Genomic DNA, 14,133 nt, shown 5'->3' with positions numbered 1-14,133 from the left:
AGTACTTCCCACAATAAAAAAAATTCACAAATTCACAAATATGCAATTTACAGAATTAAAATTTCGACACGAATACGGGGAAAATGCAACAACTTCATTAAAAATAATAAAAAACATACATAATCATCTAAAAAAATACATAATTTTGAAACAAGAAAAATACAACCCCCTAGCTTCGACAAATGCGACCCACATCTCACTCCTCGTCGTCCACGTCGCCAGTGCAACGAACCGTATATATAGATTTATAAAAAAAAATTAAAATTAAAAAATGGGAAGTCCGCGCCGGACGTTCGCGCGTCGCCGCAATGGCGGACGTCAGCACGGACGTCCCGCGACGACCGCACCTCTCCCGTGCCCGCAAGCCACGGGCGTGTCCGCCCCTCTCCGCCCCAATGCTGGACGTCCCGCACGCCCTTCCCTGAAGCCTCTCCGACGTCCGCCGGGAAGGGCGGCATTGTGGATGCTCTTATAGTACTATCTTTTTAGAACAAATTCGAACGTTTGACATAAATTACATAAATCTTTGTTCCTTTAGAATTTACGTTCCATCATACGACAATCACTTTTATGAAATTTGTTAACATGCTAATTTATGAAACATTTATTAGTGACAAAATTAGCATGACAAGAATAATTAATTCAATCAAATCAATTTACTCCCCAAGCGGTCGCATCTAGGGTTGGCAATTTTTGATACGATACGGGCCCGCACGAAATTAACACGACACGAACACGCATGATCAGGATTTCGGTCCTTATAGGGTCGACCCAATAAGAACACGAAGATAACGGGTTGGGTCGGGTCGTGTTTGGGTCGGGTTTGGGTTATACGTTAAGAAAAATATATATTTTTTATTAATTAACAAACTATTAAATTTCATTTTTAGTTATTTTTGTTGATTAAAAATATTATACTTTAATTTTAAATAATTAAAAATATTATACTTTCATTTTATTAATAAAAAAATATTAATTAATTTTTTTTATGAATTTTAAGAAAATATTATGCATAGATTTTATTAAAAATTAATTTTTTAATTATTTAATTTTATTATATAGATTTAATATTACTATACTTTAATTTTATTATTTTGATTAAGAAAATAATTATTTTAATTTGGTAATTTTTAGTTTTATCGTGTAATATTATGTTTAAATCGTATAATAACATCATGTTTTAGTCGTTATCGTGTCGTGTCAAGTTAACTTACTATCATTAACAGAGAGTTGACTTTTTTTGGGTACACGATAACACGCACGAACCCGACACGAACCCCTTGGATTGGGACACGATAAGAACCCGATGATTTCGGGATGGGTTGGGTTGGGACACGATTGGGTTGGGTCGATAATGGGTTGTCACAATAACGACCCAACCCGCACGATTTGACAGCCCGAGCAGCATCCATCAAAATCGTAGAATTCGATCTTTGACAATAATACGTCCGTGTTTTATTTTGTGTGGGTACGGTGTTTTTACTCTAATTTCTCAAAATTAGTTTGTATAGTCAGCTAGAAGTTATTGATGGAATAGGAAAAAATGTGTCCGCTAGACGCTAGTTAGAGCATTCACTATGTGGGGCATATTAAATGAGGCGTCGATCAGCAATCATCGCCCCTCATAGCCTCCCCCCTTCGAGCCGTTGTATCGGCCAAAGCCGATCCCATAGGGCCTTTGATCGGCCCTCCATTGTGGAGATAGGGCCGATCATCGGCCCTATGATCAAATTTTATTTTTTTAATTTTTTAATCCTCTATATATACATCCATACCCCATTATTCACATTCATCCCTCTTCTCATCACTCTATACTTCTTTTCCTCTCTCTACAAAATGGATTATGGCAACTCTCCGCATTATTCCGGCGATGGAAGCCTTTACATGGGTGGAACCCAAATCCCCCCCGGAAAACCAAGTTCCTGGTGGAAACCTATTCGCTGGCGGGAACCAATTCGCCGCCGGGCTCACTCCTTTCATAGGCAATGCTGGTCTCCCATAGTTTGTCGGGAACCAATACCCCAACTTCCCCCAATTTGCCGACAATGCCTTTGTCGGATCTGGTAGACCAATAACCCCACAGGCGTACCAATGGAGCATTGGAAGAAGAATTGACCCGAATTACGGGGATGCGGGTCTATTGGCCAGAGATGTTGAGTTCTACACCTGGTTCACACGGATCTACAACTATTCCGGTCAGAGATCCGAGCTTCAGCACGAAAGAGTATGATGTCGACGAGATGCTCCCATCACCTCCCAAGGAGCAGGAGATGGAGAAGGGGAATGGGAAGGCAAAGACCGTAGAGCCATCTGCGCCGGCTCAGAAGGGTAAGAGGCCGCAGACAAAATATCTGCGAGCTGAGACGCTTGCTCTGGCGAAGTATTGGATAGATATCAGCGAGGATCCGATTGTAAGCAACAATCAACGAAAGGTTGGTTTCTGGACCCGTATCGCTCAACGTTACAATCAGCCTGGGGTGAAGCCCGATGGGGCACCGACTCACAAGGCGCCAGAGCTTCGCAAACATTTTGAGTGCGTTATGTACAACATTTGTAAGTTCCATAGTATCTACCAGAACAACTGCCGAACTATGAGGACTGGTATGAGCTACGACGACGTGCGGGAGTTGCCGAACACCCAGTTCACGAGCACTGTCAACACCATGGGATTCAATCACTGGGAAGCCTACATGAAGCTGAAGGATCAAACTAAATTCCAGGGGTGATTGAGGTGAAAATGGCACAAGGATCGAGGAGGACGAGGCTCGTCAGATCCCAGAGTTTGAGCAGCAGCGGACCAACACCAACCGACTTGACCGATTCGGTTAAGGTAAGTCAACCCACTCCTTGGCGCCCGATCGGAGTGAAAGCGGAAAAGGGGAAGGGGAAGAAACAGGAGAGCGCCTCCCAGTCGACCGATGGGGACGCGGAGGATGATGTAAGAATTGCCGGCTATGCTAGCTGCATAAGTTCTACAAGCTGTACCGAGATGAACAGGACGATCGTGTTAAAACGGACATCTGGAAAACTATCAGCAGGATAAAGAAACAGTTGGATCTGGCTTCCGACGACGACGTTTGAGTCATTATTATCTATGTTTTTATGTGTTTTTTTGTTATTTTCTATATTTTTTAAAAATGTAGTAGTTTTTTTAATTAAATATGTTTTCACTAATTTATTTGTCTTAATTTTATTTTATTGCATTTTAGTTGAGTGAAACAAATTGAATGGAATGTGGGATAGGCCCTTCCATTGCAAGGAGATAGGCCCTTAAGAATAAGTGGGATAAAATGATGAGTGCTCTTATGAAGTTACTATTTACTTTATATAGAAGCAACACAAAATGAATGCTAGTATAGCTTGTAATTGTTTACGTGACCCAATAATTCGATATGAATTTGCATGAAAGTAATGAGTTTGAATCAAATCTTATTGAGTCATGTCCTTATTAGGTTGACCCGTTAAGCACCCGATAATATCGGTTGAGTTTAGGTTGAATACAAATAACCTATTAAGAAAAAACAATATTATTTTTTAAAAATTATGCTTTACTTTAATTTCTTGTAAATCATGTTAAATCGTGTAAAATGGATTTAATAATGTAATATTAGGTTTAATCGTGTAGTATACTATGGTTTTAATCATGTAATATCATGTTCGTGCCATTATCAAGTTTAATCGTGTATTATATTATGGTTTTAATCATGTAATATCATGTTCGTGTCATTATCGTGACGTGTCAACCCATATTATATCGTGTCGGTGCGGGTCGAGTTCAGGTTGAAGGTAGTAGGTTGGGTTTGTGTTCGATTTCCTTAGCAGGTCGGGTTCTTATTAGACCATATTGGGTTCGGTCGTTATCACTTAACCCGCACGATTTGCCACCCCTAAATGCTAGTGAAATATAGCAGACAAGTTCAGGGTCGTTATCGTGTAAGATTACTCATATTATATCGTGTCGAGTGGGGATCGTGTTCGGCTTTTAAGATAGTAGATTGGATTCGTGTTCGATTTGACGTTTCTTTAACATGTTGAGTTCAGGTTAGCCTTTTAGATTAGGCCGTTATCATCCAATCCGCACGATTTTTCATTCCTAAATACTGGTGAAATATAGCAAATGTTTTCTCTATCATGATCACCCCCATGTCCAGAGTTGCTCCTAAGGCCGAACTTAGTGTTAGGATCGTCAAGTGCATATCAGTTTGATATTATCTATTTTCGATCAAGCATTCATTGATTTATTGTTGGATCACTTACAAAATACCTCAAATTATATAATACTTATATATTGTTTTCTAACTTTTATTCTCTTGTGATATGAATTTGAAATCTACTACTAACATTTATAAAGAACATCCGTGAAGTAATTTGTGCCTAATCATTCCGATGTGATATGAATTTGTAATCTAACACTTAGCCCATGTGGTCATGTTCAATCTCATTTACTCAGAACATCCGTGAAGTAACTTGTGCCTAATTACAATATAATTTTGCATCTTACTAGTATTAACTATTGACCGGTCAAATAAACTAAGTTCAATGAAGAAAAATTACACTTAATCACCACCATGCAACTTAAAATGTTGTCGATCATCCAAATCAGAACAAAAACAAATTCTGTGTATTTAATTAAAATTTGTAATTTTTCAATGAATTGTGCTTCAGTTGAGCCACTTGTCACCTGTTTTTATAACGTGTAGATTTAGTGCAAATATAAAGTACTATTTTAGATTATTTTTTTAATTTTTTTAATACTATGATGTTGTTGAATATGTGGCAAAGAACACATTAAATCAAATAATTGAGGCAATTTTGGGTGTGTGGTCTGTGTTTTTCGGACATATGTATCTCTATGTTGTCTAGCTAGTGTAAAGTATTACAATAAATTAAGGTTTTAACTGTTATCATCAAATAAATAAGTAGTATTTTTATTATTTATTTACACGTAGCAAAGGAAAGGTCAAGTTTTGGTAGCTCTAGTCAATATGCATGCGTGTTTGGAAATATAACCACTTAAATAATTCTCTATGTTTATTCAGTATGTTCCCACAAGAAAATTCTTTAATTCTTAAATTATCTAGCTAGGCGCATAATATAAGGGTCCGTTTAGTGTTTTAGAGGTGGGTTCTCAAGATATGGATATGGATATGGATATGGATATGGATTAGGAATGAGATGGTTGGACTCACTTGCAGCCACTAAATGACACACCACTCCCACTGTTCAATGTTTTAGAAATTGGTGTGCATTAATTTAGAGTAGTATGCTGAAAGACGGAAATGCCCCTCAAACCAAGAGAGAGAAGGGGGGAAATGAAAATGTGAGGGGCAAATCCGAAAAAGTGCTCTCATTTCTGGGTGGGACACCCAATGATGTCTCAATTCTTATCTCCCTCGCCAGAATTGATTTCTCTAAAAAACTGTAAGGAATAGTGCGGGCCTTCCATTTCAGATCGGGCTGTCCATATATATTACTTAAACACTGAACGACCATATGGAAAAGAGCCAATTTCTCACTATATCCGAAACACTTAAACGTATAGAACACTTTCAATATCATTTAAATAATGCTAAAATGAGAGTTGATTATATGCCGGTCTTGTTTTTTGAGGAGGATCTTTTTAAACTGAGGTATTCACACCTAAAATTATGAATTTGGGTCCGGTTCTAGTACTCTACTCCCTCTCTGTACTATTAAAAATAAAATTTTTTCCTTTTTGGTTGTCCTATTAAAAATTGAAATGTTTCGTAAAATGGAAACAACTCTATCTCTACTTTTTCATCTCTCTTACTTTACTCTCTCTCATTAACTTACAAAACAACACTACATAAAATCTCATGCTGATTCCCAAACGTTTCATTACGGAGGGATTATAAATTTTTAAAATGATCAAAAATTATTATGAACTACTATTTTTTAATACAACTAGAAAAAATTATAATATTTCAGGCCACTTTTAAAATTCGTGGCAAATAAGATAAAAGAAATTCACTTAAAAGACTTTGTTAATTTAATTTGTGCCAAGTAGGATAAAAAAACAAGTATGACAGTCGAATACGGCGATTGACCCGACATTCGAAATAACACACAAAATGTAAAGTTGCTGATATTTTTAACTGTTCGGATTGTCGACTGCAACAGACGTTTGCTATTGTCCGCTCTGGGTCAAGCCCGCACGGATTTATTTTTGGGTCACTCCCAAAAGGGCTCAAAACTGATTGGGGTTGGACAAGAATTATGTACACATTCCAACTTCCCCAAGACTCCTGATGTGTGATGAATTTGTACTCAACAAACCTCTCCCTCAAACCAAATCACATCGTGAACAGGCAGACGCAGTCGACACATGGAGACATTACGTGCCCGACTCGAACATGAGTCATCCTGGACCCCATTCGACCTGACTCTAATACCACTTGTTTGGATTGTTGACTGCAACAGACGTTTGATATTTTCTATAACTTTTAACCGTTATAGAAAATACCTGAATTAAACTGCATAAAGTTTATAATTTTAGGAATCAGTACCCCAATTTAATCCTTATTTTAAGGTACATCCGTGTTTATAATTGTTGGATTGTTGGTTTCTGGATTACAAGAGATAAGAGCCGGGCGTAATACAACCCAAAAGAAGGAATACAAAAGAGGAAACTGAACTAGAATGAGATTACAAATGTAAAAACGAAACAGTAACCGTGAAAAATGTTTGAGCCGAGTTGAGGAGGCCTCTTCCCGCAAGACGAGATACGCCCCGGTAGTGCTCTTCGGTTTGGCGTGTCGTCCCCAAAGGTAAAACGGCTACGTCTCTATTGATGCAGCACCGCAATCAGTAGAGCTCCGGCGAACTGGATGTAGGAGAGAGCAGAGCTTCGACAGAAAGACAATGCAGAGAGGGAGAGAGCTTATGCTGTAATGCTTGTGAATGATGTTGTGTAATGCATGGAGTGGCTAGCCTATTTATAGGCTCAGTCCACTGCTGTGGGTCAACAGCCATGAAGGCTCATCATGGCAGATTTGTAACCGCCGACGGTTACGAGCGTGTGGCAGGAGTGTGTGCCATCCGTGTGTGGAGCGTGTGGATTTCTCACGTGGCAGGCGTGACTGTGCCTCGCTTGACGACGTGTCAAGCCACTTGGATTGCTGACTCGGCGGTGGTCCAAAAAGAATAGTTTGGGCCAAGCCCCAAGCCCAAAGACCACCCAAAGACCAATTGCCAAGATCCAAGATCGAGATCCAGATCGAGATCGAGATCGAGATCGAGATAGGGATAGGGATCGGGCCCGGGCCCGGGCCCGCGGCCGCGAGCGCGAGCGCGAGCACGAGCACGGGCACGGGCACGGGCACGGGCTCGGGCTCGGACGGGCGGCGGCGGCGTGCGCGTGTGCGCGCGTGTGGGCTCTTTCACCCATCTTGGTCCACTATAATTATTAAGTAACATAAAGTCACTTAATTTATACACATTAAAAGATGTGTTAATCCTCCAATGTGGGATAATTAACACTAGTTAATTATTCCCTAAGCTCCAACTCCAAGCTTTAATTAAAAGCTAATTATGCCCAACTTTAATCCACTATTTCTCACTCACCGGAAATCGGATTTGAGAAAGTGAATATATCTACGTAAAATGTAGATCGACGCTATGCCATTTAATTTCACAAAATTAAATGTCTCGTCACATTTATTATTTGGTCAAAATCCATTGACCGGACATATTTAATACCATGATTTCTACAATCCCCCACATGAGTGGAAATAGCCGAATGCATATGCATGCAGACACAAGCTCAACCCTCGAGAGGTATATAAGCATAAGGATAGGTAGTTGTTGACTTTGAACCCTCCATAGTCGACACCATCGGATACACAGGCGGCTTAGTAGCGCGATGCTTTGAACTAATCCCCCACGGCGTGCACCGAGACAATGGTGTTAACGATTAAACACCTCAACCTCATCCGTTCTCACGTTTTGTGTCCATTGCGGTCTTGGACACCACTTTGGATTCATAAGTGCATTTTTTATGAAGCGACCACACTTCGCACTTACATAGGTGATTCTTAGTCAAGTACCTTGCCATACTTGGTCTCTTTGAGAATTCCATCTCTTTGAGATCCTTAAGAACCATTAAAAGTCATAGACTTAGCCTTTACCACTAGGCAAGCTCTCCAACACTCTATTGCTCTCTAGGGAATAGATATAGTTGAGTGTTTCTCATGAACTCTCATAGCTTAGTTGTCCCTTTGAACCAAGTTCTTGGGATCTCCAGTCATCATGGTTGGGTTACCACTATGATAGTTCTTTAGTTTGTGGATTTCAAACCCATTCCCTCTAGCAACTTATTCATTTGATCACGGTTTAACCCTTTGGTTAGCGGATCCGCTAGATTATCTATTGACTTCACATAGTCAATTGTAATCACCCCTGTTGTGATCAAATGTCTCACGGTGTTATGTCGTCGACGTATATGTCGAGACTTACCGTTATAGAAGCCATTGTTTGCCTTCCAATAGCTGCTTGGCTATCGCAGTGGATCAGCACTGGTGGCACTGGCTTAGACCAACATGGAATGTCTTCAAGGAAGTTCTTAAGCCACTCGGCTTCCTCACCAGCCTTATCCAAGGCAATGAACTCCGATTCCATTGTTGATCGGGCTATACAGGTCTGTTTTGTGGATTTCCACGATACAACACCACCCCCAATAGTAAAGACATATCCACTTGTTGAAAGTGAGTCTCTATTATCGGATATCCAATTGGCATCACAGTACCCTTCAAGTACCGGGGGGTATCTCGAGAAGTGTAGCCCAAGATTTTGAGTGTGTTTTAAATATCTCAAAACCCTCACAAGAGCTCTCCAATGCTCTTTGCTTGGATTGCTCGTGTAACGACTCAACTTGTTCACGGCACAAGCAATGTCAGGTCGAGTGCAATTAGTCAAGTACATAATGCACCCGATGACCCGTGCATACTCTTCTTGTGCAACGGGCTCGCCTTTGTTTTTGCTCAAGTGAACGTCGAGTTCAATTGGAGTCTTAACCGACGCACCATCATAGGCTTTGAATTTATTCAATATCTTCTCAACATAATGTGATTGTGTTAAGATGATTCCATCATTCGTTCTTAGAATCTTCATTCCAAGAATTACATCGGCTAGACCCATGTCTTTCATGTCAAAGTTTCTCTTTAACATGGCCTTTGTATCGTTAATTACTTGAGTGTTGCTACCCAAGATTAACATATCATCAACGTAGAGACACACTATAACATGACCGTTATTAGTGCTCTTGATGTAGACACATTTGTCGCACTCGTTGATTTTAAACCCATTTGATAACATCACATTATCAAACTTCAAGTGCCATTGCAATGGCGCTTGTTTCAATCCATATAGGGACTTTACGAGCTTGCATACCTTTTTCTCTTGTCCAGATACTACAAACCCTTCGGGTTGTTCCATATAGATTTCATCTTCTAGTTCACCATTTAGAAACGCGGTCTTTACATCCATTTGATGAATCTCAAGATTGTGCAATGCAGCAATAGCGAGAAGCACTCGTATAGATGTAATCCTTGTTACAGGTGAATAGGTATCGAAGAAGTCATGTCCTTCCTTTTGTTTAAAACCCTTTACTACTAATCGGGCTTTATACTTATCAACTGTTCCATCGGCCTTAAACTTTCTTTTAAGAACTCATTTGCATCCTAAAGGTTTAGCAAAATTGAATCAATTTCGCTTTGAACAGCTTCTCTCCAATGCAGCCCGTCTGGGCCAGCAAAGGCTACTTTTATCGATGTTGGTTCTTCATCCAACATGAAAGCAATGTAGTCAGGACCAAAAGTTTTTGGTGTTCTGACTCTATTACCACGTCTTAGTACTGTATCTTTTGGATCGGGCCTTGCACGCTTGCGCGATTCAGGTTCCGCATCTGCTGATTTAGAACTAGTGGCTTCTTCTTCCACTTGTTTAGAACTAGTGGCTTCTTCAATTCTTGTCTCAGAATTGGTTGAGACTTTTTCCTTGTCTTTGCAAGGAAATGTATTTTCGAGAAATACAGCATTCCTCGACTCAATTGTTGTTCCTACTGTGATAGTCGATATTTCAGACTTGTGAACAACAAATCGATATGCACTACTGTTAAGTGCATACCCAATGAAGATGCAATCAACCGTCTTAGGTCCGATTGTAACTTCTTTGGGCGGAGGAACCATCACCTTTGTCAAACACCCCCACACTTTGAGGTATTTGTAGGATGGCTTCCTTCCCTTCCACAACTCATAAGGAGTGACATCTTTTCCTTTGAGAGGGATCTTATTCAAGATATAGTTGGCTGTCAAAACAGCTTCCCCCCACATGTTATGTGGTAATCCTGAAGTTAGAAGCAGTGCATTCATCATCTCTTTTAGAGTTCGATTTTTGCGTTCTGCAACACCATTAGATTGTGGTGAATATGGAGCAGTTGTTTGATGAATTATACCACTTGCGTTGCATAACTCCTCAAACGGGGCTACATATTCGCCTCCTCTATCGCTTCGAATCATTTTGATTTTACAACCAAGTTGATTCTCAACTTCGTTCTTATAATTTTTGAACGCTTCTATTGCTTCATCTTTACTTCTTAAAAGATAAATGTAGCAATACCTTGTGCAATCATCTATGAAAGTGATAAAGTACTTTTTACCACCTCTTGTTTGCACCATCTTTAAATCACATACGTCCGTGTGAATTAATTCAAGGGGTTTTGTGCTTCGTTCAACCGAGTGAAACGGCAACTTAGTCATTTTTGCTTCAAGACAAATTTCACATTTATCTTGGGTATCCAATTCATTAGCCTTTAGTAAATCTAAATTCACTAATCTTTTAATAGCTTTTGAATTCACATGTCCCAATCTACAATGCCACAAATTTGAAGACTCAAACAAATAAGAGGAAGTAGATGCTTTATTCTTATTAGCCAATGGCTTTGCAACACTGCGAGTTGCTACACTAAGCTTGAAAAGTCCGTCGGTTACATAACCTTTTCCGAGGGACTTCCCAAACTTATACAATGCAAACCTATCGGATTCAAATACAAGTTTAAAACCCTTATTCACTAGTATTGATCCTGAAACTAGGTTCTTCCGGATGTCCGGAACGTGCAGCGCATCCTTCAAGGTGATTGAGACGCCAGACGTCATCTTGAGGATTACATCACCAACTCCGAGGATTTCAGACGAGGCTTGATTCCCCATGTTTATCTTTCTCCCTTCAACGTTGTTGTAGGTGGAGAACATACTCCTATCTGCGCAAACATGTGCAGTAGTGCCGGTATCAATATACCAGCCACCCTTGTTGTTGTTAACAAGGTTGACCTCTTCAGTGACCACAGCAATGAGGTCGTTCTCATCCCAGTCCTTGAACTCCTTCTCAACAACGTGGGCAGCCGGCTTCTTCTTCTTGCTGCGGCAGTCTTTAGCAAAGTGGCCAGGTTTGCCACAGTTGTAGCAGTCGCCTTCAAACTTCTTTGAAGGCTGCTTTCCCTTCCCTTTGTCGTTTGGACGGTTTGGGCGAGGGCGTTTGTTGGAGGGACCGCCCCGCTCCAACAGGTTGGCTTTGGCTTCATTTGGGGTGAAGCCCTTAGCCTTTTGATCACTTTTGCGCATGTCGGCCTCAATGCGCAACTTCACGATCAAGTCTTCAAGGGTCATCTGCTTTCGCTTGTGCTTGAGATAACTCTTGAAGTCCTTCCAACTTGGAGGGAGCTTGTCAATGATCGTGCACCTTAGGAACTTATCGGGCAAGGTCATCCCTTCAGCCACTAAGGAGTGGATGATCATTTGGAGCTCTTGGACTTGCTCCATGATGGGTCGAGAGTCGACCATCTTGTAGTCCATAAACTTGGATGCTACAACCTGTTCAGTCCCTGCAGCATTGTCTATGCTATATTTCTTCTCTAGGCTTTCCCACATTTGTTTAGATGTGGTTACATTGGAGTATACATTATAGAGGCTATCATCTAATGCACTTAAAATAAAGTTTTTACATAGATAATCCCCTTTTCTCCAAGCCTCATAGTCCGCCATGACTTCGAGCCTAGTCTCTTGGTCGCTTGGCGCGGGCGGCTCGTTCTCCGTGAGGAAGTTGACGACGCCCAATGTTGTCAAGTAGAACAACATCTTTTGGTACCACCTCTTGAAGTCTGATCCTCCAAACTTGGGTGGTTTCTCGGCCGGTGGCATCATTCTTGGTGCCAAAGGTGCCGCAGTTGGTCCTTGGAAGGAACCAATTCCGTTGCCCCCGAAGGAGCCAACAACGTGGTTGGGCATAGAGCCCCCACCATTCACGTTAGGCATGAGCCCGCCATGAACGTACTATCCCCGAAGGGACTAGCACTCGCATGAGACCCGAAGGCCCCAGCATTCGTGTGAGGCCCGAAAGCCCCAACACTCGATCCATTAAAGGATCCGAAGGAACCACTAAAAGTGGAACCAACCGATCCACTCGAGGTGGATCCACCAGTGAGCCCAAGGGGGTTAACGAACTCCCAAGGGGTTGTTGATGAAGAAGGATAGCGCCCGGGAGTGGGCATCATCGTCGGAATCGACGACGTGTTGACAGGTCCAGTGGTCGCCATGGTTGAAGGAATGGCGGCGGTGGTGGCGGCAGCGGTGGTGTTGGATTCCGTCGACATCTCCAGCAAAGGTGTATTAAGTTTCGAAATTTTAAGTTCAGTTTAGAGGTCAAAATCCCTTCAAAGGCAAGATATCTCGTCTTGCGATTGTTGGTTTATGGGGATTACAAGAGATAAGAGTCGGGCGTAATACAACCCAAAAGAAGGAATACAAAAGAGGAAACTGAACTAGAATGAGATTACAAATGTAAAAACGAAACAGTAACCGTGAAAAATGTTTGAGCCGAGTCGAGGAGGCCTCTTCCCTCAAGATGAGATACGCCCCGGTAGTGCTCTTCGGTTTGGCGTGTCGTCCCCAAAGGTAAAACGGCTACGTCTCTATTGATGCAGCACCGCAATCAGTAGAGCTCCGGCGAACTGGATGTAGGAGAGGGCAGAGCTTCGACAGAAAGACAATGCAGAGAGGGAGAGAGCTTATGCTGTAATGCTTGTGAATGATGTTGTGTAATGCATGGAGTGGATAGCCTATTTATAGGCTTAGTCCACTGCTGTGGGTCAACAGCCATGAAGGCTCATCATGGCAGATTTGTAAGCGCCGACGGTTACGAGCGTGTGGCAGAAGTGTGCCATCCGTGTGTGGAGCGTGTGAATTTCTCACGTGGCAGCCGTGACTGTGCCTCGCTTGACGACGTGTCAAGCCACTTGGATTGCTGACTCGGCGGTGGTCCAAAAAGAATAGTTTGGGCCAAGCCCCAAGCCCAAAGTCCAAGTCCAAGATCAAGATCGATCTTGATCGGGCCCGGGCTAATTAAGTAACATAAAGTCACTTAATTTATACACATTAAAAGATGTGTTAATCCTCCAATGTGGGATAATTAACACTAGTTAATTATTCCCTAAGCTCCAACTCCAAGCTTTAATAAAAGCTAATTATGCCCAACTTTAATCCACTATTTCTCACTCACCGGAAATCGGATTTGAGAAAGTGAATATACTACATTTATCTACGTAAAATGTAGATCGACGCTATGTCATTTAATTTCACAAAATTAAATGTCTCGTCACATTTATTATTTAGTCAAAATCCATTGACCGGGCATATTTAATACCATGATTTCTACAATAATAATAGTGTTAATAATTACTCTAATACACATTACATGACTGCATGCACTTACGTAACTAAAATGGTCCGTACAATAACTGTCAGATTGTTTTAGTTCATATGAATTAAAACAATCTAAAAACCTTAGAATTTAGTTATGCATATATCATGCGACATATATAAATACCCATATGGAATAGTATAATATTTTGCTGTATATGGATTTCTTTTGAAGCAAGTTATAAATTGAAGTGAATTAAATTTTGATGTTTAAGTTTTGATGGTTGTACCGAACTAAAGTTTGTTGTTGAACTGACCATCCATCGCAGAATAACATCTCTAGAACTATCGTTATCCATCATTAAAAACGGCAACATGTGTACTCATATAATCAAAATAAACATTAAAAACGGCAACATGTGTA

The sequence above is a fragment of the Salvia splendens genome, chromosome 17, assembly GCF_004379255.2.
Source record: "Salvia splendens isolate huo1 chromosome 17, SspV2, whole genome shotgun sequence".
Classification (NCBI taxonomy): domain Eukaryota; kingdom Viridiplantae; phylum Streptophyta; class Magnoliopsida; order Lamiales; family Lamiaceae; genus Salvia; species Salvia splendens.
The sequence above is the reverse complement of the archived record's forward strand: the minus strand, read 5'-3'. Positions refer to the sequence as shown.